General features: G+C 40.3%; 1 protein-coding gene and 1 non-coding gene across 15 annotated transcripts in view; both read right to left on the bottom strand.

Moving 5' to 3' along the window:
* Window positions 1–6,178, bottom strand: part of CDK16 (cyclin dependent kinase 16) — a 71,863-nt gene extending 65,685 nt beyond the window's left edge. For all 14 annotated transcript variants that reach the window (XR_015732835.1, XR_015732833.1, XR_004594198.3 and 11 more), the window contains exon 1: window positions 5,993–6,178. The gene's annotated coding sequence lies outside the window, so the exon portion shown is untranslated. The remainder of the gene's footprint in view (window positions 1–5,992) is intronic.
* A 12,674-nt stretch (window positions 6,179–18,852) lies between these two features.
* On the bottom strand, window positions 18,853–18,924 carry TRNAE-UUC (transfer RNA glutamic acid (anticodon UUC)). Its single transcript has one exon. It is a non-coding gene; the product is annotated as a tRNA-Glu (tRNA).
* Window positions 18,925–19,032: the final 108 nt, after the last annotated feature.

The raw sequence follows: 19,032 nt of genomic DNA on the forward strand, positions 1-19,032 counted from the left end.
AGTGCAACGATGCATCCAGTCAACAAGTCAACACTATATCTGTTAGTCTAAACAAAACAGTTAAGTAATGCCATAAAAAAGCCTAGGCATTACCTACTGCTTCATGTCTTCTTTTTTAAAGGCTTTTTATAAGCATGTCCAAATGAGAACCTATTCATATGGTAAAAACTAGAACACCCTTTCTAAATACCCCAACAACATACACCACTCTCACTCTTTATGTAAGACAACTGTAATCTTTTATCAAACTTTTCTGTACCTTCAGTAACCAGCTATTAGACACATCCTATAAGCAGTTTGGGCGTAACTATTTCTACTAGGTAATAGCTGAATATGTTGAAATATGGCTACTTAGGATAGGCCAAACATCAGTCTTCATGGTGTGTCTCCACCAAAGAACTATTTCCTTACAGGTCAACTACATTTCACGAATATGTAGTTTGGGAAAAACTGGCAAAGCCACCTTCTTTGAGTCAATATTTAATAACAGTAAATATAATGGGGCATTGTTTTCATTTTGCCCACACAGCCTGAGCAAGAAAGGGACAAAAAGCAAGCTGAAATAAATGCCTAGCCAAGTCCTCTCCTTCCACCTCTGTTCTGGCCACCTGACAGACCCAAGATAGTCAAGTGATAATCACAGGCCTTCGGAGGTTCTACCAAGTTCTCAAATTGTGTCCAGGGTTTTGTTTTTTGTGGCACTAACAAAAAACAGTCTTCTATTTTATTCCATTAAGCATACAGATACAGCAGGGGTCCCCAATCCCCCGACTGCAGACTGCTACTGGGCTGCGGCCCACTGGAAACCAGGCCACCAAAGCGGCGGACAGGCACACAAAGCTTCATTTGCGCATGTGCGGGATACAGGTTGTGCACAGAAAACCATCCCCCCACATCAAAACCACTGAAGCCGCTGACGGTCCACAGAACCAACTCCCAACTCATATATAACTAACATGCACTGTCCAATGTACTGGTAACACATGAAAAAAGTTGCTCAAAGTGCTCATGGATGCACTTACTGCATTACTGCCTCATGCCAACTCCCAAAGGGCAATGGATAGCAGCCAAAATTCCTCTTCAGAAAATCTTTGACTTGAGTGAGATTATGCAGTGTTTCTAATATAGGGTTAGGTTCTAGGGCTATTCTTTGGAGGATCTAGGGCATGAATCTAGCAGTTGTCTGAAATTCATCTTCCTCCAGGATTCTGAAACAGCTACAGAAGGTGTTCATGCAACCCCAAGAGCAATTGCAGCTGCTTTAAGGAGCTGTAAACAGGTGCCATTTTTGTGTTACATGGACCTCACAACACCTTTCATGTTTAAATCAGAAAGGCAGCACTGCACTCTTAATGAGGAAATCCAGAGTGCCTGAAGGGTGTAATGCTGGCCCTACTTGACGTATAAGGAAGGTTTATTTTATTTTGTTATTTAAATGACTTATAGAACCACCCATCTCATAGCAGAGGCTCTGGGTGGAGTACAAAGGTTAAAATCAACACAACATGTAATCTATGATGGCAAGAAGATGGCTACTCCTGTAATGATAATTATAAGATTTTACCGAGCTGTAGCTATTTTGTGCTTTGTACAGTGTGAAGTTCTTTACTTTGACAGGATTTTTTTTAAAAAATCTAACAGAGCTGTCATTTGGGGCCCAAGCAGTCAAGAGCTTAAAAAGACAAGCAATCAGTATACATAGCAAAATTCTTATCATCAGAGGAAAAGCATGGCCTGTTGTTTTTAAAGGGTCATAATTCTGATCTTTGGCAGAATTTTATGCCAAGAAAGACTGAGCCCTATACATATTATAGAAGTTGGGAAAAGATAGAAAAAGTTGCTTATTTAACATAATTTATTATTCTATCCAAGATGAGGGCCAACAAAGTACAAAAGGGAATTAAGGTGCCTACAGAGGCCCATCTTTCCCTTCCATGTTTTTGCATTGTTACTCAAGCATTGTTGAAGTCTACCTTCACAAGACAGGAGGAAGAAGAACCAAATCATCTTTTATATTCAACGGGGAGATACGGAGGGTGGGGATGAATAAAAACTGAAAGGGCAGGAATCCTAAATGTGATACTTCTGAAAGTGTAACCAAATCCATAAAAAACAAAACAAGGTAAATGAATCTGGGTGTACCCCAAAGGGAAAAAATGTATGCTTCAATATTTAAATCCCATTACATAGATCAAAGGGCACTTCTAAATGCATTTAACCTTAAGTAAATCTTAATAATTCAAAGAAGACTTATTCCCGATACAGATGTATAAAAACTGCAGCCTGTCATATTTGCAGGACAATTAAGGAACAGTGATAGACTCTTTAAGATTTTGTTCAGCAATTAAGAACATGGGAGTTAAGCCTAGAGGGAAGAAAAAATGTCTAAGTTTTATTAGCATGGAGGATGACATATAGATATAACACAGGCTTAAACCAAGTTTAAAATCCACCCATTAGTTAGCCGTGGGAAAATGGCAGTATCCCATCAACTGTTTATTTATTTATTTATTAAATTTGTATACCGCCCTACTCCCGAAGGACTCAGGGCGGTGAACAGCCATGGAATAAAACATATAAATACAAAATTTAAAATAGATTAAAACGAAATTAAATAATTTGGCTGAACAAATTAAAAACCCCAATAATTTAAAACCAAATTTAAAATTTCCATTTAAAAAGGGGAAAAAAACTTAGGTCAGGCCGGCTTGGTGAAATAGAAAGGTCTTAAGCGAGCGACGGAAGGTACGCAGATCCGGGATCCTCCGTATCTCCGGGGGGAGCTCGTTCCAGATCGTAGGTGCCCCCACAGAGAAGGCTCTCCCCCTGGGGGCCGCCAGTCGACATTGTTTGGCCGACGGCACCCGGAGGAGCCCCTCTCTATGGGAGCGTACTGGTCGGTGGGAGGCTATTGGTGGTAGCAGGCGGTCCCGTAAATAACCAGGTCCTAAGCCATGGAGCGCTCTAAAGGTGATAATCAAAACCTTTAAGCGCACTCGGAAGACCACCGGGAGCCAGTGCAGCTCGCGCAGGAGAGGTGTTACATGGGAGCGCCACGTCGCTCCCATCACCACCCGCGCGGCCGCACTCTGCGCCAGTTGGAGCCTCCAAGTGCACCTCAAGGGGAGCCCCATGTAGAGAGCGTTACAATAGTCCAGACGGGAGGTGACGAGGGCATGAGTGATATTTCAACTGTTCCTCATCTGAATGCAGGAGTAGTTGTCCAATAGGTACTAGAAGGATAAAACATAAATGCCATCACAACCAATGAAGAATGATAAGAGAGAACAACTACAAGCACTGGATTGAACAGTGGAGATAATAATGAGAGACCAGAATCAACCTCCCAGGGAAAGATGATCCATCAATACAGTCTATGCAGGTTTAATCAGAAATAAGGCCTACTGGACTCAATAAGACTCGCTCCCCAGACAGTTTATTCTGTGAATGAATAATAAGGGAATCAAAAGCCTGGATGCAATAGTATAATATTTTCCATTCTCTTGTGTTTTTTATTTCATGCATTCAAAATATTGCAAGTTGGCTCATTTACCTGCATCAAGTACAGCTCTTTTACCTTGCGGACATCCTTTCTGCAGATGCTTTTGTCATAGTGTGCTAGGATCTGCCTTGCATGGGTAACTAAAGTAGTTAAAGAGTGGCAATCTGGTACCATTTTGAATTACAGCTCTCCCGATTCCCAAACATTATCTGTATTGGTTAGGACACACTATTGAAAATATCTGGAGTGGTGTATTGCAACTCCAAGAAATATATGATGGTTCCATTCCGATACTGTTTAGAGTTTATTCAATAACAAGACACATTCCAGGGTAACTAAAATCCACTGACCAATAAAAGCCATTAAACAAAAAGCAAGTTATTCACTTAGAGTCCTAAAATGTTAAAAACAAGGGAAGAAAGGTTTCATTGCAACCAAGCCTTTCCAAGTCCCTTGTCTTCCGAAAACTAACTGAGCAGCTAAGATGTCAATGCAGTTTTCTCTGCAGATCCATACGACCTGGCCCAAATGCCAAGTCCACTGAGTGCCAAAAACCAAGCATCCATGGTTCAGTTGGCAGGGAAAGAAATAAGTTGGAAGGGGAAAGCCATCTCAACACAGAACTAAGTACCCACAAATTGTGTAGCACCCTAATGAGCACGCCAGACAGACAAAAACATTTTCCTCAAAGGTTCAGGAGCCAACTGAGAACAAACTAACTAAGAAAGACATGGCAGCAGCTAAGTTGTCAGGTCCAACAAAATAAATAGTAAAACAGGCTGACAAGAAGGAAATCTGGCCTTCTAATAAATTCTAGGTTACTTACAAAGAACAAACCTAGAAAGATCCAGCTAGGCCCACTCCCTTTTTTCAGGCTTCTGCACCAAATGTCTCCAGGAGTAATCTGGCCAGCAGCTGTCCCAAAGCAATTCCTCTCAGGACAACCCTGATCCATGCCAACCTTCCAGCATCGTCATAAGAACCATTTACTTACCCACACATTATTAGTTGCAGACGCAGCACTGCATGAAGAGAGGAGATGGAAGCCCCCCCCCCATTACATCATCAGACTTGTGAGGCAGCAGGTGATAGCATCAGGTCTGGAGGTGGGAAGGGAGAAAATGAACTCCCTTCCAGCCTGACCAAGAACAGCTGGAATTCCAGAACAGAGATCAGCTCACATCTGTTTGTCCTCCTTTGGAATTCAATTTCTTCTCTCTTTTTCCTAGCCAGAAAGCATGCTGATCCCCATTACATTCTTTCCACACACATTTCTGCACATGGTTTCCAGGGGAGAAGGAAAGGAAGAGCACACAATCCTTTTCCATGTATATAAAGTGTAAAAAGGGGAGGAGGGAGGAGGGGAAGGATTCCGTAATTCTCTAGGAAAGACATACATCCAGTTCTAACCACCTCTCCAATATTGTGAAAAGAAATCTATATGATGCGACTAATGAAATGCAACTTAACCATTTAGAAAGAATAACTACTTTTAAGATCAGAAGGGCAAAGATGTCTCACCTCCAAGAGAGAGTAGTTTATATGTGATTAGAGAGAGAAAAAAAGACAATTTGAGAAGTCAATCTGAGCATAAAGCAAAGAACAAGAGGATGTCCCTTAAAAAACAGAAGGAGTGAAAGATTCACTGAGCAAGTTCAAACACCTCTTAGAAAAGGACATCTAACCCTGAATCATCCAGTCACAGGATGACTATTAAATATCTGGACTGAATCTCAAAAAAGCCAAAGACAATGAAAAACTTGAACAAAAAGGGAGCTCTGATAGGAATGGGGAAACTTTAGGGCCTGGCAGTTAATTGGGAGAAGTAGATTTGGGGGTGGGGGGGAGTCAATAATACAGATGGGACATAAAGTGATGAAGACTCAAGATCCATGTAAATCCAACCCTACTTTTCCTAATTTCAGCCCTAAGGATACACCAGGTTTCAAACCTTAACTGAAGGGGTGGATCCCAGGGACTTTGTAGAAAGAACATGAAACCAGGGAAGGAAGATTAAGAAGAAAGTCTGGACCTCTAATATCCTGAGCTAAAACAGCTTGCCTTTGGGCCAAAGGAGCAGGATCTGATTCATGCAGCTCTATTGAGGAAGAGTTTAGAAATAGACTGGAGATAAATATGGAATAGAAACAGCTGAAAAACAGATCAACACAGAGTCATTGACCCTACTTTTCCCTAATGAAAGAGAAAGGCAGCCAATATTTTTAACGGGGATTCAGTAATTAATAAAGCACAGTATTTAGGAGATTGGGAGTGTTTAGGCCAGTAAAGAATTAAAGAAAGGTCAGCTAGACTGCTTGCACGATCAAATTTGTCGTATGGAAACGGGAGATCCAACCTAAAAGCTGGGAGAATGATTCCTTCGGGGGGAGGGGATTCGGAACAAGGGATCAAAGGTCCTGCTGGATTCACGACCCCCTTCCTCCCCCCCCCCACACAAAAATCTCTCCTCGGTAAAGAACTGTCTCTTACCTTGGCGGCGGTTATTGCTATTGCGAGTCCCAGTAATCCTCGGCCATGGCCGCCAGCATGGGCCGCCTCTGAACTCGGCACCCCTCAACCACCCATGGTCACCCCCCCAAAGCCCGGGTCTCCTCGACTCCTCCCTCCCAGCTCCGAAGAACCACCCCCAGCCCAGCCGCCTCCCACCCTACGACTGACCAACGCCAACCCCCTGGCTGGGCTTAACTCTCCCCTCCCCTTTGGAGCGTACCATCATTCCCTGTCAACATGGGAAAAACCACTAGAAAAGCGGGAGGCCTTGCACAATTAATGTCACCCCACACTTAAAGGAGGGAAAGGAAGAAACGGAGCCAACCCTTCAGTCATTTCCAGAAATACGGAGTTTTACGAATCTGTGCGAGAACAATAAAGTATCCCCCTCTTTCATTTCATGTGGTAGAATCCCAGCCTTCTTACTTTCCCGAGATGCGAGGGGGGGGGGAATCTCCCCTTAATAAAAACGTCGATATTTTCTTCTGTATTTTGATGAAACTTTTTAACTCTCTGCAATCCGTTTGCAATAAATCTCAGTCGCTGTACTTGACAACTTTCAGGTATTCGGTAGACATTAAAGGACGGGCTTATCCTCCATCTGCATCACAATGGTACATTCCACACTATCTTTCCTCCCCCCCCCCCCGTAACCGTTCCTCTTAATCATTAGCAGACGTTGCTCCACCACTGTTCGCTGGATAGGAGTGGGGGGATGCTTTTAGTTTCGGAAAACCGATAGTGGCAATTCATATTCACTTTCAAGGAGCTTGAGCATAACCGCAAATCTCTTGGTATTTAAATCCTCTTTTTAAGTCGGGATCCTGCAAATCGGTTCGAGACGCATCTGGGTTACCTGTATCTTAAACCCAAAACTACTATTCCAGGCTTAAGCGAAACTACTTTATTAGCCGCAGAAGAATGGGTTGCGCGACAACCAAGCGACGTCATATTATTTATTAGTCCAATTTATATGCCGCCCTTCTACGTAGACTCAGGGCGGCTTACAATACATTATAGCAATAGCCTGCATACTTTTTTTGTATATACCTGCTTATTAGGGCTTTCGGCTCCCCCTAAGCGGTGTTGTTCTATACAAAGTTGGCTTATTGCCCCCACAATCTAGGTCCTTAGTTACGTATAAGACGGTAGTGATGAGTTAAATGAAGCAAATTAGGCTCAGGTTAACCCATAAGTATTTATTGGTGATTGGGGGGCGGAGAGGTTTACATTGGTGGATCTCAAGCGATTAAATTGAGCCGAGTTTAGCCGCCACCCGTAAAGCGTAGAGCGCAGCGATCGGCGGAGCAGAATTTGGAACGTCCGTCTAAAATTTCGGGGCATTGTTTGAACATTCCAAGCTCTTCCTTGAAATCTGAGAACAATGAAGGAAAGACGAGAATAATAAGCCGTGACTTAACTCGCTTGAGATCTACGGCGGTTTCTCCCGCGGAATTCGCAAACTGGATGCTTCTTTCCTACCCTAATCCTAAAAGGAAAGCAATAGACTTTTATTACTTCTTTTCCTTCCTTCCTTCCTTCCTTCCTTCCTTCCTTCCTTCCGTGCTTCCTTCCACTAATCGTGGCCGATTTTAATACTGCTTTGCACCACCAAATTGGTGTCCTCGAATGATTTTTCTTTTTTTCCTGTTGCAAACCGTCTGAACGTTAAGCAAATAAGAGGTTTTAAATGTGTCACCGTTATGTTTTGCATTGCCTGCTTTCTAGTAGTTTGCCGTAATTAATCTCCACTTTTTTTTTAATTACTGGGGTTAGAGCAGGATCTAAGAAGGGAGCGAGGAAACGTATTTTCTTTTCTTGCAGCCTCAGGTGAATAGCTAATGTGCTGTAGTTGTATGGCATTAAGTCTTGCTTCTGGGCCTTGTCCTGGCTAGTTAAGTTTGAGCTAGGAAGGATTACAGACGAATCGTATTCCCTTGGTCTGCCACACTTCCCATAACCTTGATAATATGTGAAGAAGGGACCTTAATGAGAGCCATGGTGTTGCTCTGTGGAGTTTTTCAGAAGTTTTATTAGGCCGAAAAAGGCTGCTGTCATAGTAACAAGACTAAAGACACAGTAACCAGTTACCGTAGGTCATTGTCACCATTCTAAAGGCTGTTATTTCCCAGAACAACTTGCCCTCCAGCCAAGGGTCCCACAGTGAAAAAGCTTGGATTAAAAAGAGCAAACTGGAATCCACAGAGATAATGGAAGGATTTGTTTGTCTAATCTCTTACAATACTTAATGCAGAAATCCAATTAAAATTATAGTTTACAAATAATCGCCTTTTTGCTCAGCAAAGGGGAGCTAACCTACCCATACCATTGTCAGAATGCTTTTATCTTTAATAAGCTTATATTCAGCAGAGATCTGCCTTTTTGTCACTATTCTGTGTTCTGAACCCTATGTTAGAGAACAGGTAGACACATTTTCCAAGTACAGTTTGTCCTCAATTTACGACCACAAGTGAGCCCAAAATGTCTGTCATTAAGTGAGGCATTTTAGTTTTGCCCCATTTTACAACCTTTCTTGCTACAGTTGTTAAGTGAATTGCTGAAGTTGATAAGTTAGTAACCTGGTTGTTAAGTGAATCTAGCTTCCCGATTGACTTTGCTTGTCAGAAGTTTGTAAACCTTGGGACACAGACACAGCAAGAGTCATAAGCAGTGGTGAAATCCAAATTTGTTTACTACCGGTTCTGTGGGTGTGGCTTAGTGGGTGTCGTGTGGCTTGGTAGGGGAAGGATACTGCAAAATCTCCATTCTGACCCCCTCCAAGGGAAGGATACTGCAAAATCCTCATTCCCTCCCCACTCCTGGGGGAAGGATATTGCAAAGTCTCCATTCCCACTCCACTCTGGGGCCAGCCAGAGGTGGCATTTGCCAGTTCTCCGAATTACTCAAAATGCATGCTACCGGTTCTCCAGAACCTGCTGGATTTCACCCCTGGTCATAAGTATGAACCAATTGCCAAGCGTCTGAATTTTGATCACATGATTATGGGGATGCTGCAAAAATCACTGAAAAACTGTCATAAGTCACTTTTTTTGGTGCCATAACTTCAAATTATCACTAAATGAACTGTTGGAAGTCGAGGATTACTGCACTGCTTCAAATAACTTGCAGAATGCTATTATCCACCTCTGCCATCTTTTCTAGACCAGTGGTTTATTTTTAATTCAGGATATCTTTCCACTTTTAAAAACTATGGAAGACCCCAAAATATAAGTTTGTGCTTATATAGTTTATACTTATCAATATATATTATATTAAAATTGACACATTCGCTACTGCTTCTCACAGTTGTTTGATTTTAATACTGTATTTCTCAACACAGGCTGAAAAACAATTTTGATTTCATGGACCCCAGAGAGCTTTGGGGACCCCCAGGGGGTCTTAGGACCACACTTTATGAAATACTGCTCTAAAGTGAACTAAAGTTACCTTTAATCTGTCCATAGGAGATTTAGTTTATAATCTCCTGATCCAGCCCCATTTCCTTTTTTTGCATCTTAACTTTTCTTGAAATACAGTACCCAGAATTGGACACAGTATTAGAGATGGGTATGAGCAGTGGGATAAAATTATTCCTTCTCATTGAAGGAAAAGATATATTTCCTTTGATTTAGCCATTTGCCTTTTTGGCAGTCATATCACACTGCTGACTCACTTTTAGTTTATGATCAGTTCAGGTCAAAGATCATTTTCCCAAGTGGGCTTAACCAAATACTCCCCATCCTATCCTTGTACATTTGTTTCCTCAATCTATATACTACTTTTTACTAAAATATACCAATAAAACTCTGGTTCCCATACCCTTTAAGTAGATGAAATTATGCATTACAGGGCAACAATTTTTGAACCAAGGTATCTCAAATGGGCTAATTTATAGAATGTGTCCAAAATCTGGGAACCATAACCCCTTTGGCAAATGTTATAAAACGTTTTATGACATAAAAATTAAAATGTCATGAAACATTCCTGTGCTGATGACAGTGATGTATAGTTCAACGTGGGCTATTTTCAAGGCCTATATATCTCAACATATTCCAACTTTTCCAGTGAATACAGCATATTAGAAATTCTGTCATAGTTGGAGGCAGTGAGGAATCTAGTAAGGAAATCTGTCTGAAAGCATGAAAGTTGTATGGGTTGTCTGGTTATTTCTGTTTTTATTAGTAATGTCATGGTCATGGAGCTTTAGAACTACCCTACAAAGACCTTCAAACATCACTTTACTAATAACATGAAAAACATTTGACCGGCATGTTTGGTGATGCTATTATATCCTTGTACTCAAAGAAGACAAAACAATTGTGATACTACTATTGCAGACTGTGACAAACTCCTTACTCTACAGAATTTTATTTTATTTTTTTTTTTGGGGGGGGGGGGGGGGCTGGAAAAGCAGGATGTAAAATAGGGAAAAATGCAGGGCTGTGTAGATTTTCAATCATTCACTTTTTAAACAAAGTCACCAAGCATACAGGCCAGCCTCAGCTCCAGATATATATATTTAAAATACGTTGATTGTGATCCTTTTCAAACTGGCTTTAGGCCTGTTAATTTTGCTGGAAATAATTTAAATTGCTTGGACAAGGATTTGTAACATATTGTTATGCTGGCCAAGTCCTTTTTGCATGGTGGACCCAGAGGAATTCTTGTTCAAACCTTGGCTATTGTTCTATATGTCAGCCTCTTTCAGCTTACTATGTTCCAGATGGGCTAAATTATAACTTTCAGCATTCCTAGCCATTGGTATGCAGTTCTTGATGAAGGCCTGGATTTTTTAAAGTTCTGTTTTCTCTAGGGCTTTAGTGTTTATGGCTGTTTTATTATATTTGTTATCACTATAAACATTTTTAAATTAAATTCTCATTTTAGGTAAGTTAGAAAGGTCGAAATAAATAACATATGAATCGATATGACTTTCTTCTCCGCTCTTTATTATTCTTTTAATAAATTAAAAACTAAATCCGTCAATTGATGCAGATGTTTTATTGCTGCCATTTTGACCTGACCAATGCCAGCTTTCCCATAAAGCAGGAGCGAAAGGATCCTAATTCATATTGGAATCCTACCTGCCTAAGGACTAAATAAATCAGAGGAGGGGTAAAAAGGGAACAGATGGAGAAAGCCATTTTTCTGCCTCCTAGTAGCAAGCTTGCTGTGATCAATCTTCTGCCAAGATTGTCAGCTGTAAATATTTCAATGATGGTGGTGTATAAAAAGAGCTTGGATGGCATCTCGATTCCATGCTTGCTCACATGCATGTTCATATTGTTGTGAATTTTCATTTGGGAGTTTGGTGCCAAGGGCATAGTGGAAAAGCTGATTTTGTTTCATAAATAAGGATCAAGAGATATGGTTTAGTAACAAATTTTCAAAAGCCATGAAACTAGAGCTATCAGATTGAGGCTGCAGAAATCCAGATAACAGTAAGAAGTTAGTACATTCTGACCATTTTTCTGTCATCCAGTGGCTGTTCAGATGTTTGCAATCTAAATTTCATATCGTTACCAGGAACCATCACATATCTGCTCATTTCTTTCAGTCATTAGCTACCAAAATTACATAGCATTTAGAGCAAAGGACAAAATAAAGTCACTGAGTTTTCATTTTCATAAGGGACCATTGTTAGGGTTTATGGGTCCTAAATTCCAAAATATCTGGAGAACATCAGATTGCTTATCTATAACCATGGTTTGTTGAATGAGTCGTATTACATCTGTTTATAGTTTAGAGCAGCACTTCCCAAATTTTTCCTTCATTACCCAAAACCACCTATCAGAAAATCCATTTTGCTGAATGTAGGTAAAACAAGTCAATTTAAATGTTCCTGTTGTGATTGGATAATGGGTTCATGTGTCATTACCTAAAGAAAAACCACTTTTATCCAATTGGGTAATTAACCGATTTGGGAAGCATTAGTTTAAGGGTGTTGGGTAAACCCAACTTGCATCAGACAATGATAGCAGCAAACATATCAGCTCTAGATCTGGTAGACTGCTTTTTCTCTTCTCCTTTTTCAAAACCACATAAACGAAGGCTGAAACCTGCGTTAGCTGACATAACAATTTTGTATATTGGCTATGTTATCCAGGTAGTCCTCAACTTACGACTACAATGTAACCCAAAATTTGTCACTAAATGGCATGTTAGTGAGTTTTGCCCTATTTTATGACCTTTCTTGCAACAGTTGCTAAGTTAGTAACACGTTTGTTAAATGAACCTGGCTTCCCCACTGACTTTGTCAGAAGATTGCAAAAAGTGGTCACATGATCTGGGACACTAACACTCATAAATATGAGTCAATTGCCAAGCGTCTGAATTTTGATCGCATAACCATGGGGATGCTGCAACAGTCATTAAGTGGAAAAAAAAAGGGTCATGTCACTTTTTTCAGTGCCACTGTACCTTTGAATGATCACTAAACAAACTGTTGTAAGTCAAAAACCACCTGTATAACAAGGCCGAAATGTAGTTGCCCGATTTTGAATACATCAGCTGTGTTTGTGTTACGTGCTTAGCCATGCTCAATTGATCTAATTTTCTTGGATCATATGTGACATGCTGAATTAGAAATTAACCAAGAGCTGGAATAATATGTATATTTATATTAAGGTAAAATGTGATTGGTTATCTTGTTATTCACTAAGTCAAACTCAAATTTTATTAAGGGCTGCATCAGGGTTATGTTTGACCTCGGGGGCCAGGGGGGGCATGGCCAGTTCAACGTCACTCATGTCAGGGTCCCTTTGGTGGTCTGGTCTCTGCCAGTGAAAATGAGCTCCCGAGCTCTGTTTTTGACTGTGATGGCCTCCTGCAACCCTCTGCCAGCAAAAATGGTGTTTGGGAGGGCCACATGCAGCCTTCCCAAGCTCCATTTTCACTGGCAGAGGCACCACAGGCCAGTCCTTCGTTGTTTCCAGGGTGGCCCCACGAGCCCGATCTAAGCATCCTGCAGGCTGGATGCGGCCTGCGGGCCTCGAGTTTGATACCCCTGCACTATGTTGTACAAACAAAGCCCGTTTTGGTGCAGGCACAGCAAATGCAGTTAGTTTATGGTGCTACATGTGTTTTCTAAACCATGTCTCGCTTCTCTCTCTGCCCTAAGCAACAGCAAAATGTATTGCCTTGCAACACAGCAGGCTGGGCTGTCCCTATCAAACAAAGCCAATTTTAGTCAAGAGGACACGTGCCAGGGTTTGCCTATCTTGTTGCCTAGCAGGTACCACAGCTGGAAGAAAAAAGGGTTAGACAACAGGTGTGGGTGACGTGCACACTCTTCCCAGGATCTCACCAGCCTAGAGAGAGATACATTGTCTTTGGAGGCCTTGGGGATTGGGAAGTCAATGGCTGACCAGAATATAAAATTACCAGATGACCCAGGATTAAGAAAACAAAGCTTGTTCTAACACTTTTACAATCACTCTCTGCTTTTCACAGCAATATAAATCTGCAGGTAAAGCCGCTCTTAAAGGCACAGGATTTTATTTTTTCCACTTTTGTGGACCTAGAACCTTTCTGCTTCATATCCCATGCTTAGAATTAAGGAACAAGGTAGTCGGGCAGTTATATCAAAAGGAATCCTTCCTGAGGAAATATTCCTCACAGAAAACATTAGCTGCGTTTCTTGGATACAGTAGTTGACCTTGGCCAAATGAAGCATGTGACTGCCATATAGCTTGCAATGCCATACTGTGTTTTGTCTTGTTTGGGGGTGGGGGGGACATATTGTAGTTTATAAATCACGGTTCATCATATGCAAACTCAGCTAATTGTGGTTTAAATTAAACCATAAAAAATCTGGCTAGTTTTACAAACTTCCTTTTTAAAAATAATTGTTTAATTAAAAAAGTTTACAAACTAGGTTATAAAACCCTAGCAAAATAGTCAGATGATTCAAAAAGATATGGAATCAGACATCTACATTATCAATAAAGCCATCAGAGAGCTGCAGTCGTAAAAATGGCATTGTATGCTATGTTCCAGACGAAGAATCAGATTACTCATGAGAAAAACATGAGTACAATCAAAGGATTTGACACACCAGGGTTTTGATTTAATCCTTGAGCCTATTTTATGTTCAGTGCAGCCATTTAAGCCAATAGACGTTTTTTCATTAAAAAAAAAAAAAAACATTGTATGAAGTTCTGATTCACCCAGGATTCCTTTTCAGGTAAGATCAAGTCCTTGGTTGATGTAAATTATAGCTTTCAGACAACTAACAGGAAGAGGCGTAATTAGATTAGCTCTGAGCAATTTAACAGCCCTCTGGGGTTATTTTAGACCTCTTTTGCCTGACAGGATTATGTTAAGGTTTCTGTACTTAGCTTCTTGAAAATTATCATTTAGTCACACAATTTCCATAAGCAACACCACTCCTCCTTCCTTTTTAAAAATAGTTTTTATTAAGAAAGTATTCAACAGAATGAAAACAATGCAAATTATGAATTGAAGAGAAAAAAGGATAAAAGTAATAAGAATGTTTTTCTGTTCCTTTCTATTTCTTTTTCACGAAGTAATAAATGGCCTTCAAACTTCTTAAAACCAGCTACAAGCACATTTATATAGGTAGTAATCCTCAATTTACAACCACAATTAGGATTGGAATTTGTTGTAAATTGTTGCAATCATAAATCCAGTCAGACCCTATTTTACAATTCGAATGGCTAGTTCTTAGGCTAATCCAGTTTCCCCGTTTTGTTTTGTTTTTTTGGTTGGAAATCAAGGAACAAGGTCAGAAATTGCTATCACCTGACCCCTTAAGGAATATTGCAACTGATCGTAAAAGCAAGCTGGTTGCCAAGAGCCCTAATTGTGATCGTGTGAGCTGGGGTTGTGAATACAGTCCTTGATTTACAACAATTCATTTACTGACTGTTCAACGGCACTGAAAAAAGTGACATGACTGTTTTTCACATGACCGTTGCAGCATCCCCATACAGTCACATGATCAAAATTCAAATGCTTAGCAACTGTTTCATATTTATGACAGTTGCTGTATCCTGGGGTCATGGGATCACCTTTTCTGACCTTCTGACAAGCAAAGCCAATGTGGCAAGGAAAGTGGTAAAATGGGGCAAAAGTCACTTAACAAATGTTTCACTTAGCAACTTAAATTTTGGACTCAATCGTGGTTGTATCTCGTGGATTACCTGTACAAGTTGTAGGTCATTTTTTCCAAGGCCATCATAACTTTGAATCATTGTTAAATGATTGTAAATTGAGGACTGTTTTTTATCCTCTCTCTAAGGTTACAACATAATTTTCTACTTTCCATAATCTATCCTTTCTAATCATCAAATCCATAAATCAGTTTTTTTCCTTTTTTTCCAGGAAAACATTCATAAGGGGTTTCTGTTCATTAACAATTGTAATTGTTAATTTAAGCAAACAATTTTGCCATCTCTGCTAGTTCCAACATCTTCATCCCTCTGTTGTGGATATTTCAGAGCCTTTCTATTTTTGCACATATTACACATCTGGCAACAATGATCATATAAAAAAATAGTCTCCCATGGCACTTTTCTAATTGTCTATTAGCCCCAGCCAAAAAAACCTTCTCATTTCAGCTGAATATTAATTTTTAAAATTCTTTGTATTGTGTTGAACCCAACATTATCCTTCTTTTACAAGTCTACCAGATTTGATAAAATGACCATGTTGTTCACATTTACAATATAAATTTGAAGTATCTTTTATACATTCCTGATAATTTTTCTGGAGCTATATACCAACAGTACATTATTTTATAAACATTCTCTCTTAAATTATAACATAGGATGAATTTCCATCCTTTTAACCACATGTTTTCCCACCATCTCAATATTTTGTTATCACAAAAGTTCTTAGCCCATTTTATCATGCCAGCTTTCAATTGTTCTTTGTTTCAAATTGCATGTAGAAAATATTGTACATTTTAATCAAATCCGTAATCAGCTTCAAATTTTGTCTTCTGCTGTGCTCAGTTCCAAATGCCCTATTATCTGCTTTAAATCTTTCTTTTTAACTGTCTATACAAAAACCATATCCTCTGCAACCAGTTGTTCTTTTGGTTTTATCTTTTATCCTTCACGCTCTTGTTCTTGCATCTCCCAATAGGTTAACTAGTTCTCTTTGCCTGCTGTTTCTTTCCTTCTCCTGAGAAAGAGGTGCCTGTGCCTTTAAAACCAGGATATTCAAGAGGGGCATCTTTTTATTTTGGGAGGCCTCTGCTTACAAAAGGCACAAGATGTTGCCAGGAGCTTTTATTTTTTTTAAAGAGGGAGAAATAGCAAGCAGTCATTAAACAAATCATGCCAAGGGAATATCTTTAAACTAAATGGCATTCTAGAGTGGGGGGAAAAATCTTTCTCCTGGAAGGCCAAAGAAAAATCTGCAGAAAGTAACATCTCTGTCCACAGCAGATTTTAAAAAATGAAAAATGATAGGTATGTAGAATGCCATGATTGTCCAAAGCTCCTAAGTAAAAGGTCGCAAACTAAAAAGCAAATGAAATTAAGATTCACATGACAGATGCCATTGACTTTTTTCTCTTTAGCTGCCATTCCGTTATAATCTATATACAGTTCTTCTGTTTTCTGAAATGTTCAGGCAAATTCAGAAAATTAAACATGTACAAACACATCACAATCTGATTAGGATTTGGCTCCTTAATGTGTAAAAATTAATATGTAAATAAAAGTATCAAGGAAGTCTGTCCTGATCATATGCAAAGTATATTCCCATAAAACAGTTTTCCCACAAGATGTGATTTACCTGTTTTGGACTACTCTTCCCATAAACTTTTACCATAATCTTTGAGAGCCAGTTGGTGTAGTGGTCAGGCATCAGACTAAAACTCGGGAAACTCTGAATGGGTGACTTTTGGCCCGTCTCTCTTTCTCAGCCATAAAAAGTAGGCGATTAGTTCAGGTTGTCAGGACTCAGGACTGACTCAAAGCAGGGGTGAAATCCAGCAGGTTCTGACAGCTTCTGGAGAACCGGTAGCGTTCTCCAGAAGCTGAAATTTTGAGCAGTTCAGAGAACTGGTAGCGGAAATTTTGAGTAGTTCGGAGAACTGGCAAATACTACCTCTGGCTGGCCCCAGAGTGGGGTGGGAATGAAGATTTTGCAATATGCTTCCCCCAGAGTGGGGTGGGAATGGAGATTTTGCAATATGCTTCCCCCAGGAGTAGGGAGGGAATGGAGATTTTGCAGTATCCTTCCCCTGCCTTGCCCACTAAGCCACATCCACCAAGCCAGGCCCACAGAACCGGTAGTAGAAAAAATTGAATTTCACCACTGACTCAACGGCATATATAATGATGTGTACGTCATATATAAATAAATATAAATATATAATACAAAATGTATTATAAATATATTGTATAAAAATAACATCTGGTGCATCACCATTGGCATTGACCAAATCACTACCAGTCAATTGCAAAAGGCAGCATTACTTGGCACAGGTAAAAGGTATCCTGCAACGATACCTTTAATACTATTCAGCAACATCTGCCTGTCCCAGGACTTTGGGAAAGAGTTAATTGTCGAGTGTCAGAAAACTCCTCGACCCAAGATCCTGGGGAATATGACCCACCTGAACATGAGCAACTGTATAAAGCACGATGGGCCAGAAGAACAAAGACACGGTGAAGGGGGGTGTTGTAGCGCTTAGCCTGGCACGGTGATATCAGGTGGTGGACGGTATAGAGAAACGGGGGGATCAATAGATATAACGACGTTAGTATAAAGCAGATACCGATGATACAAGAGAACAGCGGAAATCCAGAAGCAGATGGCGAACCACAACGAACCAGAATGGGATAGATAGCGCGGTTACTTTAAATCTATAATAGAGCAAGGGCGGGATGTTTGAATAGCGTTCTATAAAGCCGGATAAATGGCGGAACCGGCCGTCTCCGACTTTAATCCTCATTGAAGAACTTCAGCGCTTACTGTATGACCGCCGTGTAAGCTACGATTAAACCGGATAGCCTCACCTTTTGAGCATGTGCGTGTGGTGTTTGTCCGGCGAAGCACAGGCGGTTCCAGAGGGAGCTGACAGACAAAAATGCCAAATCCAGTCTGACAAGCATAATGATGACAACGATGACAAAAATCACCATCAGTCAACTGCAAAGGGCAGCTTTATGTGGGAACAGCTTACATCCTGTGACAGTTCCTTCCGTCAAGCAACATCTGTCTCTCCCAGGTTCTTGAGCAGGACCCAGTAGGTGGATAACAATGCAAACTCATCTGGCTGTGCACCCAACCATAATCATTTTTTACAACTGGAAATGAAAAGTAAACATTTAAACATCTGGAGATGACTAAAAACACCTGGAACTGGAGTGGGCTACAGTATATTTCCCTAGAGAGCTTTCCCTAGAATGGACACCAGCAAGGGATGTTGGGAGTCATAGTTTAACAATGTCAGTAGGCCATCAGCTTCTTCATTCAAAATGGGCTTTATATAAGGCATATAACATGCTCATTTTACTTTCTAATTTGCACTGTAATCTTCAGAATGTCAAGTAATCTTACTCTAGGTTGGTTGTATTTTATGAACGTTGCATTAAACAATATTTTCTTATGCAGTATTGCCTTTCTTAAATATTGTAAAAGACCCTTGAATTGAAGGGATGGTATGTAAAAATATAAATAGAGCACACAAGAAAATGGAATTTATGGATAAATAGCACTATGGCAAGCATTTTTCAAATACCTAGGGCAGGATTTACAAAAGCAGAGAACCTAACAAAAAAATTTCTCGTGAGCTAATTTAAAATTAATATCCTCCAACTTAGCAAAAAGACCAAAAAACGTTGTTGCAAAAGTAATCTTTCCCATACCGGGAGTCGAACCCGGGCCGCCTGGGTGAAAACCAGGAATCCTAACCGCTAGACCATATGGGAAGGACATATTCAATTCATTTCCGCGGCTCAGGTCAAGACTGAAGAAAGTCAAGTCAAGCCAGCCCGTGCCTGCCATCTTTTGGAGGGACAGCAAAGTGCTTTAATTTA

Source organism: Pantherophis guttatus, chromosome 2, assembly GCF_059756535.1.
Source record: "Pantherophis guttatus breed Tessera chromosome 2, ASM5975653v1, whole genome shotgun sequence".
NCBI lineage: Eukaryota > Metazoa > Chordata > Lepidosauria > Squamata > Colubridae > Pantherophis > Pantherophis guttatus.